At 47.4% G+C, this 15,799-nt stretch overlaps 1 long non-coding RNA gene across 1 annotated transcript; it reads left to right on the top strand.

Annotated features, from left to right (window-relative positions):
- Positions 1-10,075: 10,075 nt before the first annotated feature.
- LOC105479460 (uncharacterized) lies at positions 10,076-15,562 on the top strand. Its single transcript, XR_985909.2, has 2 exons — positions 10,076-10,277; positions 15,261-15,562. It is a non-coding gene; the product is annotated as an uncharacterized lncRNA (long non-coding RNA).
- Positions 15,563-15,799: the final 237 nt, after the last annotated feature.

Below are 15,799 nucleotides of genomic sequence, written 5' to 3'. Positions count from 1 at the left end.
TGTAATCCCAGCACTTTGGGAGGCCAAGGTGGGTGGATCACCTGAGGTCAGGAGTTTGTGACCAGCCTGGCCAACATGGCGGAACCCCATCTCTACTAAAAATACAAAAATTATTCAGGCGTGTTGGCGGGTGCCTGTAGTCCCAGCTACTTGAGAGGCTGAGGCAGGAGAATTGCTTGAACCTGGGAGGCAGAGGCTACAGTGAGCCGAGATTGTGCCACTGCACTCCAGCCAGAGACAAAGTGAGAACTTGTCTCAAAAAAACAAAAACAAAAACAAACAAAAAACTAAATTTATTTTCTTATTAGACTGTAAACACCTTGAGAAAAGTGGTTGAAATATTTCTATTTCCAGCAGTTCCAGCAGCATTGTGAGCCTAGCATACAATCAGTTCTTTGGGCATGTTCCTGAAGGAATGTATTTAATGTACATAGATACCTCTCATCCACCGTTTCACCCTCTGAGGTTTCAGTTATCCGTGATCAACTGCAGTTTGAAAACATTAAATGGGCCGAGCATGGTGGCTCATGCCTGTAATTCCAGCACTTTGGAAAGTTGAAGTAAATGGATCCCTTGAGTCCAAGAGTTCAAGACTGGCCTAGGTAACATGGCAAAACCTTGTCTCTGCAAAAAATACAAAAATTAGCCAGGTGTGGTGGCATGCACTCGTAGTCTCAGCTGCTTGGGAGGCTTAGGTGGGAGGATGGCTTATGCCCAGGAGGTGGAGGCTGCAGTGATCTCTGATGGTACCACTGCATTCCAGCCTGGGTAATGGAGTGAGACCTTGTCTTAAAAAACATCAAAGAAAAGAAATATATATTAAATGGGAAATTCTAGAAATAATCCATGAGTTTTAAGCTGTGTACCATTCTGGGCAGCGTGATGAGATCTCTTGCTGTAAGCTTGATCCTGTCTGCAACGTGAACCCTCCCTTTGTCCAACGCATCCAGGCTCTTCCTGCTGGCTAGTCACTTAGCCATCTTGGTTGTCAGAGCTACTGTCATGGTATCACCGTGCTTGTGTTCAAGAAACCCTTATAGTACTTAACATTGGCCCCAACTTGCAAGGGTAGTGATGCTGGCACATTGTTATAATTGTCCTATTCATTATTACTCATTGTTAATTTCTTACTGTGCCTAATATATAAATTAAACTTTATCATAGGCATGTAGTCTGTAGGAAAAAACAATATACATAGGGATGGGTACTATCTGAGGTTTCCGGCATCCTCTGGGGATCTTGGAACATATCCCCGTGGATAAGAGGGGACTACTTTATGCTAAAACTGGGAGGAGAAAAAGAGCTGGAAACAAAAAAAAATGATGGAACTGGAGAAGCCAGGAGATGTTTTCATTCACTGATAGGCAGAGGAACAGAGTTCAGATCTGAGTACCAAGGACCCCCCAGGAGCAGAACATTGCCAAGGAAAGCCCTAAGTCCCTCTTCCTGAACTGGGGTAGATCAGCCTTCTCCTCAGCATCGCTGATCTCGGGAGGCACATGGCTCTGCCATTTGGTAAGCTTCCTGTCTTAGTCCATTTGGGCTACCACAACCAAAGACTATAGATTGGGTGCCTTCAACAACAAACATTTACTTCTCACAGTTCTGGAGGCTGGACAACTCCGAGACCGTGGCGCCGGCAGATGTGGTGTCTGGTGAGGGCTGGCTGCTTGGTTTACGCCTATCTTTTCCCTGTTTCCTCATGTGGCAGAAGGGCTGAGGGGCCTCTTCAGGGCCCCTTTTATTTATTTATTTTTTAATTTGTATTTTTAGTGACTGGGTCTTGCTCTGTCACACAGGCTGGAGTGCAGTGGCATGATCATAGCTAACTGCAGCCTCCAAATCCTGGGCTCAAGCAATCCCCCCACCTCAGCCTCCCAAGTAGCTCGGACTACAGGCATGCACTACCATGCCCAGATAATTTTTAAAAATATTTTGTGGCTGGGCATGGTGGCTCATGCCTGTAATCTCAGCACTTTTGGAGGCCAAGGTGGGCGGAATACCCGAGGTTAGGAGTTCGAGACCAGCCTGGCCAACATAGTGAAACCTCGCCTCTACTGAAAATATAAAAATTAGCTGGGCATGGTAGTATGCACCTGTAATCTCAGCTACTCGGGACGTTTGAGCCCAGGAGTTTGAGACCAGCCTGAGTAACATAGTGAAACCCCATCTCTACAAAAAATGTTTTAAAATTAGCCGGGTGTGGTGGCGTGTGCCTATAGTCCCAGCTACTTGGGATGCTGAGATGAGAGGATCGCTTGAGTCCAGGCGGATGAGGCTACAGTGGGCTATGATGGCACCATTGCACTCCAGCCTAGGTGACGAAGCAAGACTCTGTCTCAAAAAAACCCAAAAACAAACAAAAAAACTTCTGGGTTTTTGTTGGTCGGTTTGTGTTTTGTTTTGTTTCAATTTGTTTTTCTGTGAGTATTTTATTTTATGAAAATATGAAGAGTCCCTGGGGGTGGAAAATGGAGGTGTTTTTGTCTAGTGGGTATAGGGTTTCAGTTTTGCAAGATGAGAGTTCTGGATATTGATTTCACAACAATGTGAATGTACTTAGTGTTACTGAACTGTACATTTAAGAATGGTCAAGATGGTAAGTTTTATGTGAATTTTATTATGACTTTAAAAAATGTATATATATGGAGTCTTGACCCCTTGACTTTGGGTGGCTTTTGAATCCAGAGACTTTGCTTCTATTTTTATTGTCATTTGGAAAGCCAAGCTGTAAGCGGAAATGCTACTGGCTAGCAAGAGATAGAAAGTTCTGGAACTCAGCAGTCACCATTGCTCAGTGCCATACCTGTTCACAGTGCTCATAGCTGGCATTACTAAATGAGTTTTCATCTTTAGAGAAGCACAGCTTTGATTGTATACAGTGGCCGGCCAAAGACTCAGGTCTTCAATGTTAAAGCTGAAGACGCTTCTTGTGAGGCCGGAGAGGGTTCCCAATCTCAGGACTATTGACATTTTGGGCTGGATAAGTCCTTGTTGTAGGAACCGATCTATGCATTGAAGGATATTTAGCAGCATGCCTGGCTTCTACTCATTAGATTCTAGTAGCACCAGTACCCGGTTATGGCAGCCAAAAAATGTCTCCAGACATTGCCAAAACCCCCTAGGCACACAAAATTGCCCCTAGTTGAGGACCATTGGTGACGAAGCTGTCGGTCTCAATACACACTTCTCTTCTCCAACACTGGCTTTTCCTACTGCGCCACTCTGAGCAAAGATTTCCAGCTTCCAGAATAAAATGAATTGAAAAAGAAAAATATTTAAGCTAATATTTAAAGCAAGCTTGTCCAACCCGTGGCCCGTGGGCTGCATGCAGCCCAGGACGGCTTTGAATGTGGTCCAACACACATTCGTAAACTTTCTTAAAACATTATGAGATTTCTGGCCGGGCGCGGTGGCTCAAGCCTGTAATCCCAGCACTTTGGGAGGCCGAGATGGGCGGATCACGAGGTCAGGAGATCGAGACCATCCTGGCTAACATGGTGAAACCCCATCTCTACTAAAAATACAAAAAACTAGCCGGGCGAGGTGGCGGGCGCCTGTAGTCCCAGCTACTCGGGAGGCTGAGGCAGGAGAATGGCGTAAACCCGGGAGGCGGAGCTTGCAGTGAGCTGAGATCCGGCCACTGCACTCCAGCCTGGGCGACAGAGCGAGACTCCATCTCAAAAAAAAAAAAAAAATTATGAGATTTCTTTACTGTTTTTTTTTTTTTTTTTTTGAGATGGAGTCTCACTCTGTTGCCCAGGCTGGAGTGCAGTGCTATGACCTTGGCTCACTGCAATCCCTGCTTCCTGGGTTCAAGCGATGTTCCTGCCTCAGCCTCCTGAATAGCTGGGACTACAGGCATGTGCCACCACACCTGGCTAATTTTTGTATTTTTAGTAGAGACGGGGTTTCACCATCTTGGCCAGGCTGGTCTCAAACTCCTGACCTCAGGTGATCTGCCTGCCTTGGCCTCCCAAAGTGCTGGGATTACAGCCGTAAGCCACTGTGCCTGGCCCTTTTTTTTTTTTTTTTTTTTCTGAAGCTCATCAGCTATTGTTAGTGTTTAGTGTATTTTATATGTGGCCCAAGACAGTTCTTCCAGTGTGGCCCAGGGAAGCCAAAAGACTGGACACCCCTAATTTAAAGGATGTTTACAATGTGCCAGACACTGCACTGTGCTACCTGATTAATGATCTGATTTAGTTTTTTTTTTTTTTTTTTTTTTTTTTTTTTTTGAGACGGAGTCTCACGCTGTTGCCCAGGCTGGAGTGCAGTGGCGCGATCTCGGCTCACTGCAAGCTCCGCCTCCCGGGTTCCCGCCATTCTCCTGCCTCAGCCTCCCGAGTAGCTGGGACTACAGGCGCCCGCCACCGCGCCCGGCTAATTTTTTGTATTTTTAGTAGAGACGGGGTTTCACTGTGGTCTCGATCTCCTGACCTTGTGATCCGCCCGCCTCGGCCTCCCAAAGTGCTGGGATTACAGGCTTGAGCCACCGCGCCCGGCCTGATTTAGTTTTTTCAACAATTATCTGATGTAATTATAAACAGCCTCATTTTACAGTTAAGGAAACTGGGGTTTAGAGAAGTTGAATAACAGGGTGAAGTGGCTTATGCCTGTAATCCCAGCACTTTGGGAGGCTGAGGTGGACAGATTGCTCAAGCCCAGGAGTTCAAGACCAGTTTGGGAAACATGGCAAAGCCCCGTCTCTACAAAAAATACAAACTTAGCCAGGCGTGGTAGCGCTTGAGTGTAGTCCCAGCTACTTGGGAGGCTGAGGTGGGAGGATCCCTTGAGCTCAGGAGGCAGAGGTTGCAGTGAGCTGAGATCGCCCCACTGCACTCCAGCCTAGGCAGCAGAGTCAGACCGTATCTAAAATAAACAAAACAAAACACAGAAATTGAGTACTCGTTTGCTCATGGAGCTAGTAAATAGAAAGACCAGGATTCAGACTCAGGTTTGTATCTTTCAATGACTGTTTTTGTGTTTCCTTGGTTTATTTATGTTTTCTCTTTTAGATTAACTTATATGATGATGTTTCAGAGGACTTTTAGCCATAGTCGTGATAACACCAGCTTTAGAATTCCCTGGATATGCGGCGTGTAGATGTTATCTGTGACCCATGAAGGTAGAGAATGTTTTATCGGCCACTCAACAGCTCTGACTCTAAGATAAAGTCTCTATGAGTTAGGAGGTAAGTACATTACTGCCTACATCACTGCCCCTCTGGGAAAAATGTCAGTTAAGGGGCCACAACTGGTCCCCTTCCGAGTTGTAATAATGCTTGCATGTCCCTTAACCAGCAGAGGGCAGACTTGTGGTCCCAATGAACAGAAGTGTACAAAGAAACTGCACTTGAAGGTTTAGAACAGGAACGGGAAAGGTTTCAGGAAAATGGCGCCCCCATCATCTGCTTGTGCAGAGGCAGGGCTGTTTTGTGGACAATGTGTTTGATTCTCTGGTTCTTTTCTTTTCTTTTGAGACAGAATTTCACTTTTGTTGCCCAAGCTAGAATGCAATGGCACCATCTCGGCTCAGTGCAACCTCTGCCTCCTGGGTTCAAGCAATTCTCCAGCCTCAGCCTCCCTAGTAGCTGGAATTACAGGCGCACACCACTGCGTCTGGCTATTTTTTTTTTTTTTTTTTTTTTGAGACTGAGTCTCATACTGTCGTCCGGGCTGGAGTGCAATGGTGTGATCTCGGCTCGCTGCAACCTCTGCCTCCTGGGTTAAAGTGATTCTCCTGCCTCAGCCTTTCGAGTAGGTGGGATTACAGGTGACTGCCACCATGCCTGGCTAATTTTTTGTATTTTCAGTAAAGACGGGGTTTCACCATGTTGGCCAGGCTGGTCTTGAACTCCTGACCTCATGATCCACCTGCCTCGGCCTCCCAAAGTGCTGGGATTACAGGTGTGAGCCACCACGCCCGTTCCCGGTTATGTTTTTTGTATTTTTTTAAAGTAGAAACAGTTTCACCATGTTAGCCAGGCTGGTCTTGAACTCCTGACCTCAGGTGACCCGCCCGCCTTGGCCTCCCAAAGTGCTGGGATTACAGGCGTGAGCCACCGTGCCTGGCTTCTCTGGTTCTTTTCAAAAGTGCACAGCCTTCCAGAAGGCTCACAAGTGGACATACCACCTTAGCTCTGTTTTCCCAGTCCTGGTTTATCTTTTTGTATTTTTTTATTTTGAGACAGTGTGTCTGTCACTCTGTCAGGCTGGAGTGCAATGGTGGGATCTTGGCTCACTGCAGCCTCCACCTCCTGGGCTCAAGCAATCCTCCCATCTCAGCCTCCTGAGTAGCTGGGACTACAGGCACATGCCTCCACGCCTGGCTAATTTTTATATTTTGTGTAGAGACAGGGTCTTGCTATGTTGGCCAGGCTGGTCTCAAACTCCTGGGCTCAAGCCATCTGCCTGCCTTGGCCACCCAAAGTGTTGGGATTACAGGCTTCAGCCACTGTGCCTGGGCCTAGTCTTGGTTTTTCATTGTGAAGCTGATCCTGGGCCTGAAAGTATTCTAGGAGCAAAGGCTGTTTCTGCCATGTGGGACACCATCGAGGAGAGGGTTTTCCTCCGCATCCTCCTTTTCAGTAGGTTTTCAGGAGCTCAGTGCCACGACTGCAAAGTCAGACCATGTGTTCAGACCTCAGCATGCTACAAGAGGCCCCAGCACACTACTGGAAGCGGGATGCTGGATCGAGAAGGTGATGGATGTATTAACATGAGGAAAGTCGCTCAGGGTTTTACTTCATGTAAAAGGAAATTACCAAGAGAATCTGCAGCCAAAATCCTGTCCAGACTGAACTGACTCAAATCTTCCCTTTCCCAGGCTTTCTTGCATGACAGCTCCAGGAAGATTCAACAAAAGCCACGCCTTCTCCAAGTTTGTTGCTTCCTGGAGAAACAAGCGTTCACCTGCCGCCTGGCCCTCGGCAGCTCCTTGTAACCAGAGATGTGCATGACAGAGTCATGCCAATCATGACAGCTGTTCATACAGAGGCTTTTCACTCACTGTCCGTGTTACCAACAGTATCTTTGTAGAGTCAAGAGTTTTGTTGTTAAAATTTTTATTTAATTTTTAAATAAAGATAAAGTCTCACTAGGTAGCGGCAGCTGGTCTTGAACTCCTGGCCTCAAGTGATCCTCTTCCACCTCAGGCCTCCCATGTTACTGGGATTACAGGTGTGAGCCACCACACCCAGCCTCAAGCATTTTCTTTCTTTTTTTAAATTTATTTATTTTTATTATTTATTTATTTATTTTTTGAGATGGAGTTTCGCTCCGTGGCCCAGGCTGGAGTGCAGGGGCACGATCTTGGCTCACTGAAACCTCTGCCTCCCGGATTCAAGCAATTCTCCTGCCTTAGTCTCCTGTGTAGCTGGGATTACAGGCACACACCACAACACCAGCTGAATTTTGTATTTTTAATAGAGATAGGGCTTTGCCATGTTGGCCAGGCTGGTTTTGAACCCCTGACCTCAGGTGATCCACCTGCTTTGGCCTCCTGAGGTGCTGGGATTACAGGCTTGAGCCACTGTGCCGGGCCTCTTTTTTTTTTTTTTTTTTCCTTTTTTTAATTATAGAGGCGGGTTCTCACCATGTTGCCCAGGCTGATCTCGAACTTCTGAGCTCAAGTAATCCGCCTGCCTCAACCTCTATAAATGCTGGGATTATAGGCGTGAGCCATTGTGTCTGGCCTCCTTCAAGCATTTTCAAAATTTCTGCGGAATAGGAGTGGTGGAGGGTGGTATTGGAGCATTTCTCTTCTATCTCGTCTGTCCTCCTCCCTCTCAAATATGTCTGATTATAGTGAAAGTTTCAGGTTGTTGCTAAGCCTAGTATGGTGGTCATTTGGGAGAACCCCAAGAACGTCACAGATGCTGTTTCTCCAATGAAGGCAGAGGGGAGTTCTCACTCCAAGCAATGAGCTTACTCTAGAAACTGCCTAGCTGTTGGATTCCTGCATTTCATATGAGGTTTGAATAACTAGTTCCTTGCAAACAATATGAAAAGACAAAAGTTTCAAGGTTTAGAATCACCATAGCAACGCCCCAGATTCCCTGCCGTGCCCAGGTCTTGGAGTGGTAGGAACGGCTCATGCATTTTTCCGAAATTGGCCAAAGCTTCAAGACCTATGGGGTTTCCCATTTGGTGCTCAGAATGTGAAATTTTTTTCTTTTTTTCTTTTTCTTTTTTTTTGAGATGGAGTCTCGCTCGTTGCCCAGGCTGGAGTGTGGTGGCACAATCTTGGCTCACTGCAACCTCCACCTCCCGGGTCCAAGTAATTCTCCTGCCTCAGCCTCCTGAGTAGCTGGGACTACAGGTGTGTGCCACCACGCCTGGCTAATTTTTTTTGTATTTTTAGTAGAGACGGGGTTTCACTGTGTTAGCCAGGATGGTCTCGATCTCCTGACCTCGTGATCCGCCCACCTTGGCCTCCCAAAATGGAATGTGAATTTTTATAGTTGCCAGGCAAAGTCTCCTGTTATATGGGTATAGTGGGTTAAATCGTGACTCCCAAAAGTGATGTCCAAGTCCTAACCCCCAGAACATGAGAAAGGGACCTTATTTGGAGAATGGGTCTTTGCAGATGTAATAAACGATCTTGAGATAATCCTGGATTGAGGATGGACTGTAGCTCCACTGACAGGTGTCCTTTTGAGAAAAAGGTAGAGGGAAATTTGAGACACAGACACAGGGGAGATTGCCATGAGAAGACAGAGGCAGAGATTGGAGTGAAGCAACCACAGGCCAGCAAGTCACCAATACCAGAAGAAGCAAGGAAGGAGTCTGTCCTAGAGTCTTCAAAGGGAGTGTGGATCTGCTGACACCCAGATTTTGGACTTCGGACCTCCAGAGCTGTAAGAAAATAAACTTCTGTTGTTTTAAGCTCCCAAGTTTATTACAGCAGGCTCAGGAAACTGATACTCTGGATGACTTCTGCTCCTCCACCCCATGCCTCTGCATGCTTGGGTTACAGCAGAGAGTGCTTTCCCCTTGGTTGAACAACACTTTTTTTCTTGAGAAAAGAAAAGAAAACAAAACATAAGGGTAAAGCAGTTTTTGGAAGTGTTACTCAGCCAGCCAGATCATCAGAATCAACTCTGGGAGGAGTGGGCTGTGCCTGGGCCACAAACATCCATCTTAGGGCATTCTGAGAGAGTCATTCTCCCTAACAATAGTTCTGGGCATGGCTCTGTATTTGTCTGTTCTTTTTTTTTTTTTTTTTTTTTGAGATGGATTCTCGCCCTGTCACCCAGGCTGGAGTGCAATGATGCAGTCTTGCCTCATTGCAACCTCCACCTCCCAGGTTCAAGCAATTCTCCTGCCTTGGCCTCCCAAGTAGCTGGGACTACAGACATGTGCCACCATGCCTGGCTAATTTTTGCATTTTTAGTAGAGACAGGTCTCGAACTCCTTACCTCGTGATCCGCCCACCTCGGCCTCCCAAAGTGCTGTGATTACAGGCACGAGCCACTGTGCCTATCCTCGTCTGTTCTTGCATTGCTGTAAAGAACTACCTGAGCCTGGGTCATTTATAAAGAAAGAGGTTAAATTGGCTCACGGTTCCACAGACTGTACAGGAAGTGTGGTTGGGAGGCCTCAGGAAACTTACAATCACGGTAGAAGGCGGAGGGGAAACACACACATCCCATGTGGCTGTAGCAGGAGGAAGAGAGAGCGAAGCGGGAGGTGCTGCACACTTTCAAACAACCAGATCTCACGAGAACTCACTCACTATCATGAGAATAGCAAGGGGAAGTTTGCCCCCATGATCCAATCACCTCCTGCCAGGCCCCTCTTCCAACACTGAGGATTATAATTTGACATGAGATTTTGGCAGGGCCACAAATCCAAACCATATCAGACTCCTTGTTTTGTTTTGTTTTGTTTTCCATGTCTGTCCCTCTACCTGAAGCTCATCTGAAAGCTAGTTTCCATTGCTGCTATTCCTTCCTTCCTTTGGTCAGAATCCTCTTTTTGTGGTATCATAAATGGTTTCCATGGAAACAAAAGGTTGGATAGAACAGTGCCAATGTGCATGTAAACTTCAGAATTAAACAAGGGCTGTTGTTTTTGCCTGTCATGGAGTTACGTTCATTCTGAACATGTCACTGGGGACTTTGGAATGTGTATCTATAACTCCCTGATTGTCAACCACATTCCAGCCTGCCTGACTCACGAAGCGTGGAGTGACCCAGGGACATCCCAGCTCCTCATGTCCCACATTCTTCAGGCTTTCTCTTAGTTTTGGCATGTGCATGTAAATGTCAACAGGTGAGGTGAGATTTGCTGTAAAGAAGCAGATGGTCCCACAGGGTAGGCTGTGGGAGAGATGGAAATTCTAGCAGGAGATATCACAGCCAAAGACTAGCAATCTAGGCTTATCATTTGTTTAGTGCGTCAGAACCAGTGAGTGGAGCAGGAAAGGAGACCCAAGGCTATGCGGTTGCCCTCACGACCAGGAGTTTACATTTGCTTCCTGCCAGAACCAAGGACAGCGGCCGATGTGCACGGACTTTCCCAAGGTTGTTTAGTCACTGGCAAAAACAGGCCTTCACCAAGCCTTGAACTGGGTCCAAGTAACTGAGATGTGCCCCTGGTGGAGGAACCCAGGTGGAGGTTCTGAATCCTGAAACTCTGCATCTTTACTTTACAAGAGATGCTGCCTGGGAGTTCTTACTTCAAAGTCCTAAGTGGGGTGGCCATATTATCACCCAGACTAGAACACTTTTCAGACTGAGAAGAGCCACTATCAATTATAGGGCAATGGCTAGAATCTGGTCTGTCCCTGGAGAAGAGGGACATCTGATAACCCTATCTTTATTTTATTTTATTTATTTTTATTTTTTTAGATGGAGTCTTGGGAGCACAGTGGCGCGATCTTGGCTCACTGCAACCTCCCTCTCTTGAGTTGAACTGATTCTTCCGCCTCAGCCTCTCAAGTAGCTGGGACTACAGGCGCCCGACACCAGGTCCGGCTAATATTTGTATTTTTGTAGAGACGGGGTTTCACCATGTTGGCCAGGCTGGTCTTGAACTCCTGACCTCAGGTGATCCACCCGCCTCGGCCCCCCAAAGTGCTGGGATTACAGGCATGAGCCACTGCGCCCAGCCAGCTGTAACGCTATCTTTAGGCCAACTTGAACCCAGCTCCACTATGGAACTCAGTGTCGAAGTGCCCTGGCTTCATGCCCTGGTTCTGGAGATGGGTGGTGATGACGGCTGCACAACAATGTGAATGTACTATGGCCACAGAACTGCACCCTTCACAGTGGCTAAACTAGTACATTTTATGTTATGTCTGTTTTACCCCAATGAAAACAAATAGCAAACATTCTGATATTCCTTCCAAACCTGCTGCTTCTGCTGACTCCTCGTTTCAATTAATCGCGGCTCTGTCTTCCATTTGCTGAAGCCAGAGACCTTCCCGCTGTCTCAGAGCCCATGCCTGGCACATCAGCGAATCTTGTTGGCACTGCCGTCAAACACATCCATCTAGGATCTCCCCGCACCTCACGCCACCCACCGCGCTAGTCCGTGGATCCCTGTTTCTCTCTTGGATGTAGTAATAGTCACATAGCTGGACTTCTGCCCTGGCACTTCTTCAGCCCCTTGTTAGAGGAATCCTGCTAAATGTTGGATGATTTACTGCCCACCTCCCGCACCCCCACCCCCACACACATAGGAGCTCCACTGGCTCCTCATAACTCTCGGGGTCCCAGCCTGTCTCTGCCATGACCCGAAAGCCCTCCATCATCTGTCTCCCGCCCCTCCCTCACTGATTCTATCAGCCACCCTCTCCCTGTTGTCGACGCTGCCTCAGCCCCACAGGCCTCCTTCCGTTCCTCAGACTCCCCAGGGATGCTCCTGCCTCAGGGCCTTTGCCCTGGCTATTCCCTCCCGCTACGATGCTCTTCCTGAATCCACATGATTCAGTGCCCACTCCCCCATTCTCAGCCTGTCCCCATATCTCAGTGAGCCCTGCCCAGGCCACCCTGGAAAATCTCAGCATCCCAGGCTGGGCGTGGTGGTTCACACCTGTAATCCCAGCACTTTGGGAGGCCAAGGCAGGCAGATTGCTTGAGCTCAGGAGTTTGAGACCAGCCTGGCCAACATGGCGAAACCCTATTGCTCCTAAAAATACAAAAATTAGCTGGGCATGGTGGTGCACACCTGTAATCACAGCTACTCGGAGGCTGAGGCATGAGAATCGCTTGAACCTGGGAGGCAGAGGTTGCAGTGAGCCAAGGTTGTGTCACTGCACTCCAACCTGGGCAACAGAGCAAGACTCCATCTAACACACACACACACACACAAATCTCAGTATTATCCTCCCAGCACTTCTTATCCTCCTGGCTTCCTTTTTTTTTTTTTTCCCCCACATTCACACATATGACGATCCAGCATTCTACATATTTTATTTATCTTATTTATTTTCAGTCTTCTCCACTCAAATGCATGATATTTAAGGCAGGGGTTTTAAAATGTCTTGTTCTCAGCCAGGCATGGTGGCTCACACCTGTAATCCTAGCACTTTGGGAGGCCGAGGCAGGTGGATCACCTGAGGTCAGGAGTTCAAGACCAGCCTGGACAACATGGCGAAATCCCATCTCTACTAAAAATACGAAATGAGCCGGGCATGGTGGCGGGCGCCTGTAATCCCAGCTACTCAGGTGGCTGAAGCAGGAGAATTGCTTGAACCTGGGAGGCAGAGGTTGTAGTGAGCCGAGATTGTGTCACTGCACACCAGCCTGGGTGACAGAGTGAGACTCCATCTCAAAAATATAAATAAATAAATAAACCAAAAAAAATAAATAAAAATAAAATGTCTTGTTCTCTTTTTTCCTCCAGTGCCCAGATCAGCGCCTGATGTACACTTGGCACACAATAACTACTCTTTTTTTTTTTTTTTCCTGAGACGGAGTCTCGCTCTGTCGCCCAGGCTGGAGTACAGTGGCGCGATCTCGGTTCACTGCAAGCTCCGCCTCCCGGGTTCACGCCATTCTCCTGCCTCAGCCTCCCGAGTAGCTGGAACTACAGGCGCCCGCCACCACGCCCGGCTAATTTTTTGAAGTTTTTAGTAGAGATGGGGTTTCACTGTGTTAGCCAGGATGGTCTCGACCTCCTGACCTCGTGATTCGCCCGCCTCGGCCTCCCAAAGTGCTGGGATTACAGTCGTGAGCCACCGCACCCGGCACAATAACTACTCTTGAAATTCATGAAGGAATCTGGACATTTAGGTGGTTCCTCAGGATCCGCCGCTTTTAGGGAAGATTCACTGCCTGCTGTGTGAGCGGTCGAACCTCTTCATCTGTGCTCAGTCCCCTTGCGATGCTTCTCTAAGGTCGGCCTACGTTTCACTTAATTCAGTGGCTCTCCACTGGGGGCGCTCTTCCCCTTGCAGGGGACATTTGGCAATAAATGAATAAATGGGGACATTTTTCGTTCTTACAAGGGAGGGGAGAGGTGTGACTGGCATCTAGCGGGTAGAGGCCTGAGATCCTGCTATTAATAAATACCCTATGTCATGTTCTGGAAAGCTTCCCATAACAAACAATTATCTGGACAGATGTCAACTGTGCCGAGGCTGAGAACCCCTGATCTACGCTGATGGTGTTAGGAATGATCTAGTCTGCATTTATTAAAAGGGAAGTCTTTTGAGGGCTGTTTTGGGTTGAATTGGGTCCCCCCCCAGTTCATATGTTGAAGGCAAGTCCTATGCCCAGGACCTCAGAATGTGTCTGTATTTGGAGATAGAGCCTTTGAAGTAATTTAATTGAAATCGTTAGGCTGGGCACAGTGGCTCATGCCTGTAGTCCCAGCTACTTGGGAGGCTGAGGCAGGAGAACCAGTTAAACCTGGGAGGTAGAGGTTGCAGTGAGCCAAGATTACACCACTGCACTCTAGCCTGGGCAGCAAGAGTGAAACTTTGTCTCAAAAAAAAAAAAAAAAAAAAAGAAAGAAATCATTAGGGTGGGTCCTAATCCAATATGACTGGTGTCTTTTTTTTTTTTTTTTTTTTTTTTTTGAGATGGAGTCTTGCTCTGTGGCGAGGCTGCAGTGCAGTGGCGTCATCTCGGCTCACTGCAACCTCTACCTCCTGGGTTCAAGCGATTCTCCTGCCTCTGCCTCCCGAGTGACTGGGACTACAGGCACCCGTCACCACACCCAGCTAATTTTTGTGTTTTTAGTAGACATGTGGTTTCACCATGTTGGCCAGAATGGTCTCAATCTCTTGACCTTGTGATGCGCCTGCCTCGGCCTCCCAAAGTGCTGGGATTACAGGCGTGAGCCACCGTGCCCGGCCTTGGTGTCCTTTTAAAGAAGGGGAAGTTTGGACACGGGTGCACACAGAGGGAAGATGATGTGAAGACACGGGGAGGATACAGCCACCTTTTGGGCATGATGATGCGTCTTCAAGTTGAGGGATGTCAAGGCAACCTCTGCAAGCTGCAAAGACAAGGAAGGATCCTCCCTTACAGCCACCAAGGAAAGCATGGCCTTGGGGATGCCTGGGTTTAGATTTCAAGCCTCCAGAACAATGAGAGAAGAGATATATATATATATGTGTGTGTGTGTGCATATATATATATATATATGTATATTTATTAGAGACAGTCTCTGTCACCCAGGCTGGATAGAGTGGCATGATCCTGGCTCACTGCAGCCTTGACCTCCTGGGCTCAAGCAATGCTCCCACCTCAGCCTCCCAAGTAGCAGGGACTACAGGCACATACCACTATGCCTGTAATTTGTGTCTGTGTGTGTGTGTTTTGTATTTTTCTTGGAGATGGGGGTTTCACTATGTTGCCCAGACTCAAGTGATCCTGGCCTCAAGTGATCCTCCCACCTTGGCCTCCCAAAGTGCTGGGATTACAGGCATGAACCACTTTGCCCCACTGAGATTTCTGTTGTTTTAAGCCACCCAGACTTTGGTACTTGGTTAGGGCAGCCAGAGCAAACTAATGCCAGGGCAGAGCCAGTGCTAAATCCAAACTTGATACTAATGGGCTCTATACCCTGTGATGATTAAGGTTTCTTGGAAAAAGAAAGGGTCTTACCAGGACAGTGGTTAGACACTCCCGAGGGAGGGCCAGAATATGTAGTCTGTTGGCCATCATTAGACTCATGACCTGGAGCTGGCCAAGAACACTTGTATACTAAATGTTCAAAGCCACCAGTCATCAAAGCCTTTCATGGGTAAATGACCCCAGCACAAAGTGTTTTTTGCTAATATTAACTTTGGTTCTATTTCAGATCAATAAAGGCAAAAACCAGGAGATCCCATAAATCCCACTGAGCCTGTCATAGCTATCAAATTATACCCAGATAAAGCTTCTAGTGGCTAATGACATGGCCATCACCCAGTGTGGACGTGGACAGGAGGGGCTCTCCGGAGCATCTGGTCTGCCGTGGAGCCACTTGTCACGGAGTGTCATCTAGAGGCTCTGTGGCTCTAATGGAGGGTGACGCTTTGAACACGATTATCTCCCCCATAAAAAAATAAATAAATAATAAGGATAATTTAAAAATAAGCAAAGATCTGGATTTGCAGGCTACTTACTGTCCCAGGACTGAGATTAATGGCCAGTGGCAAGTTTTCGTGAAGATCTTCTGTAGCCTGATTAGCCGTGCTGGGAGTCTAGAGAGATAATGTCTTTTCACATATAAAAGATCCTATTGATTTCCTGTTAGTATTGTCCCGAAAATGTGCGGTGTATATCTATGAAGCAGAGACAATCTTCCATCACTTGTTTTATGGGAAGAGAATGGTTATTGTATCTCTTCTCATAAAA

Source organism: Macaca nemestrina, chromosome 1 (genome assembly GCF_043159975.1).
Source record: "Macaca nemestrina isolate mMacNem1 chromosome 1, mMacNem.hap1, whole genome shotgun sequence".
In the NCBI taxonomy this organism is placed as follows: domain Eukaryota; kingdom Metazoa; phylum Chordata; class Mammalia; order Primates; family Cercopithecidae; genus Macaca; species Macaca nemestrina.
The sequence above is the reverse complement of the archived record's forward strand: the minus strand, read 5'-3'. Positions and strand labels throughout refer to the sequence as shown.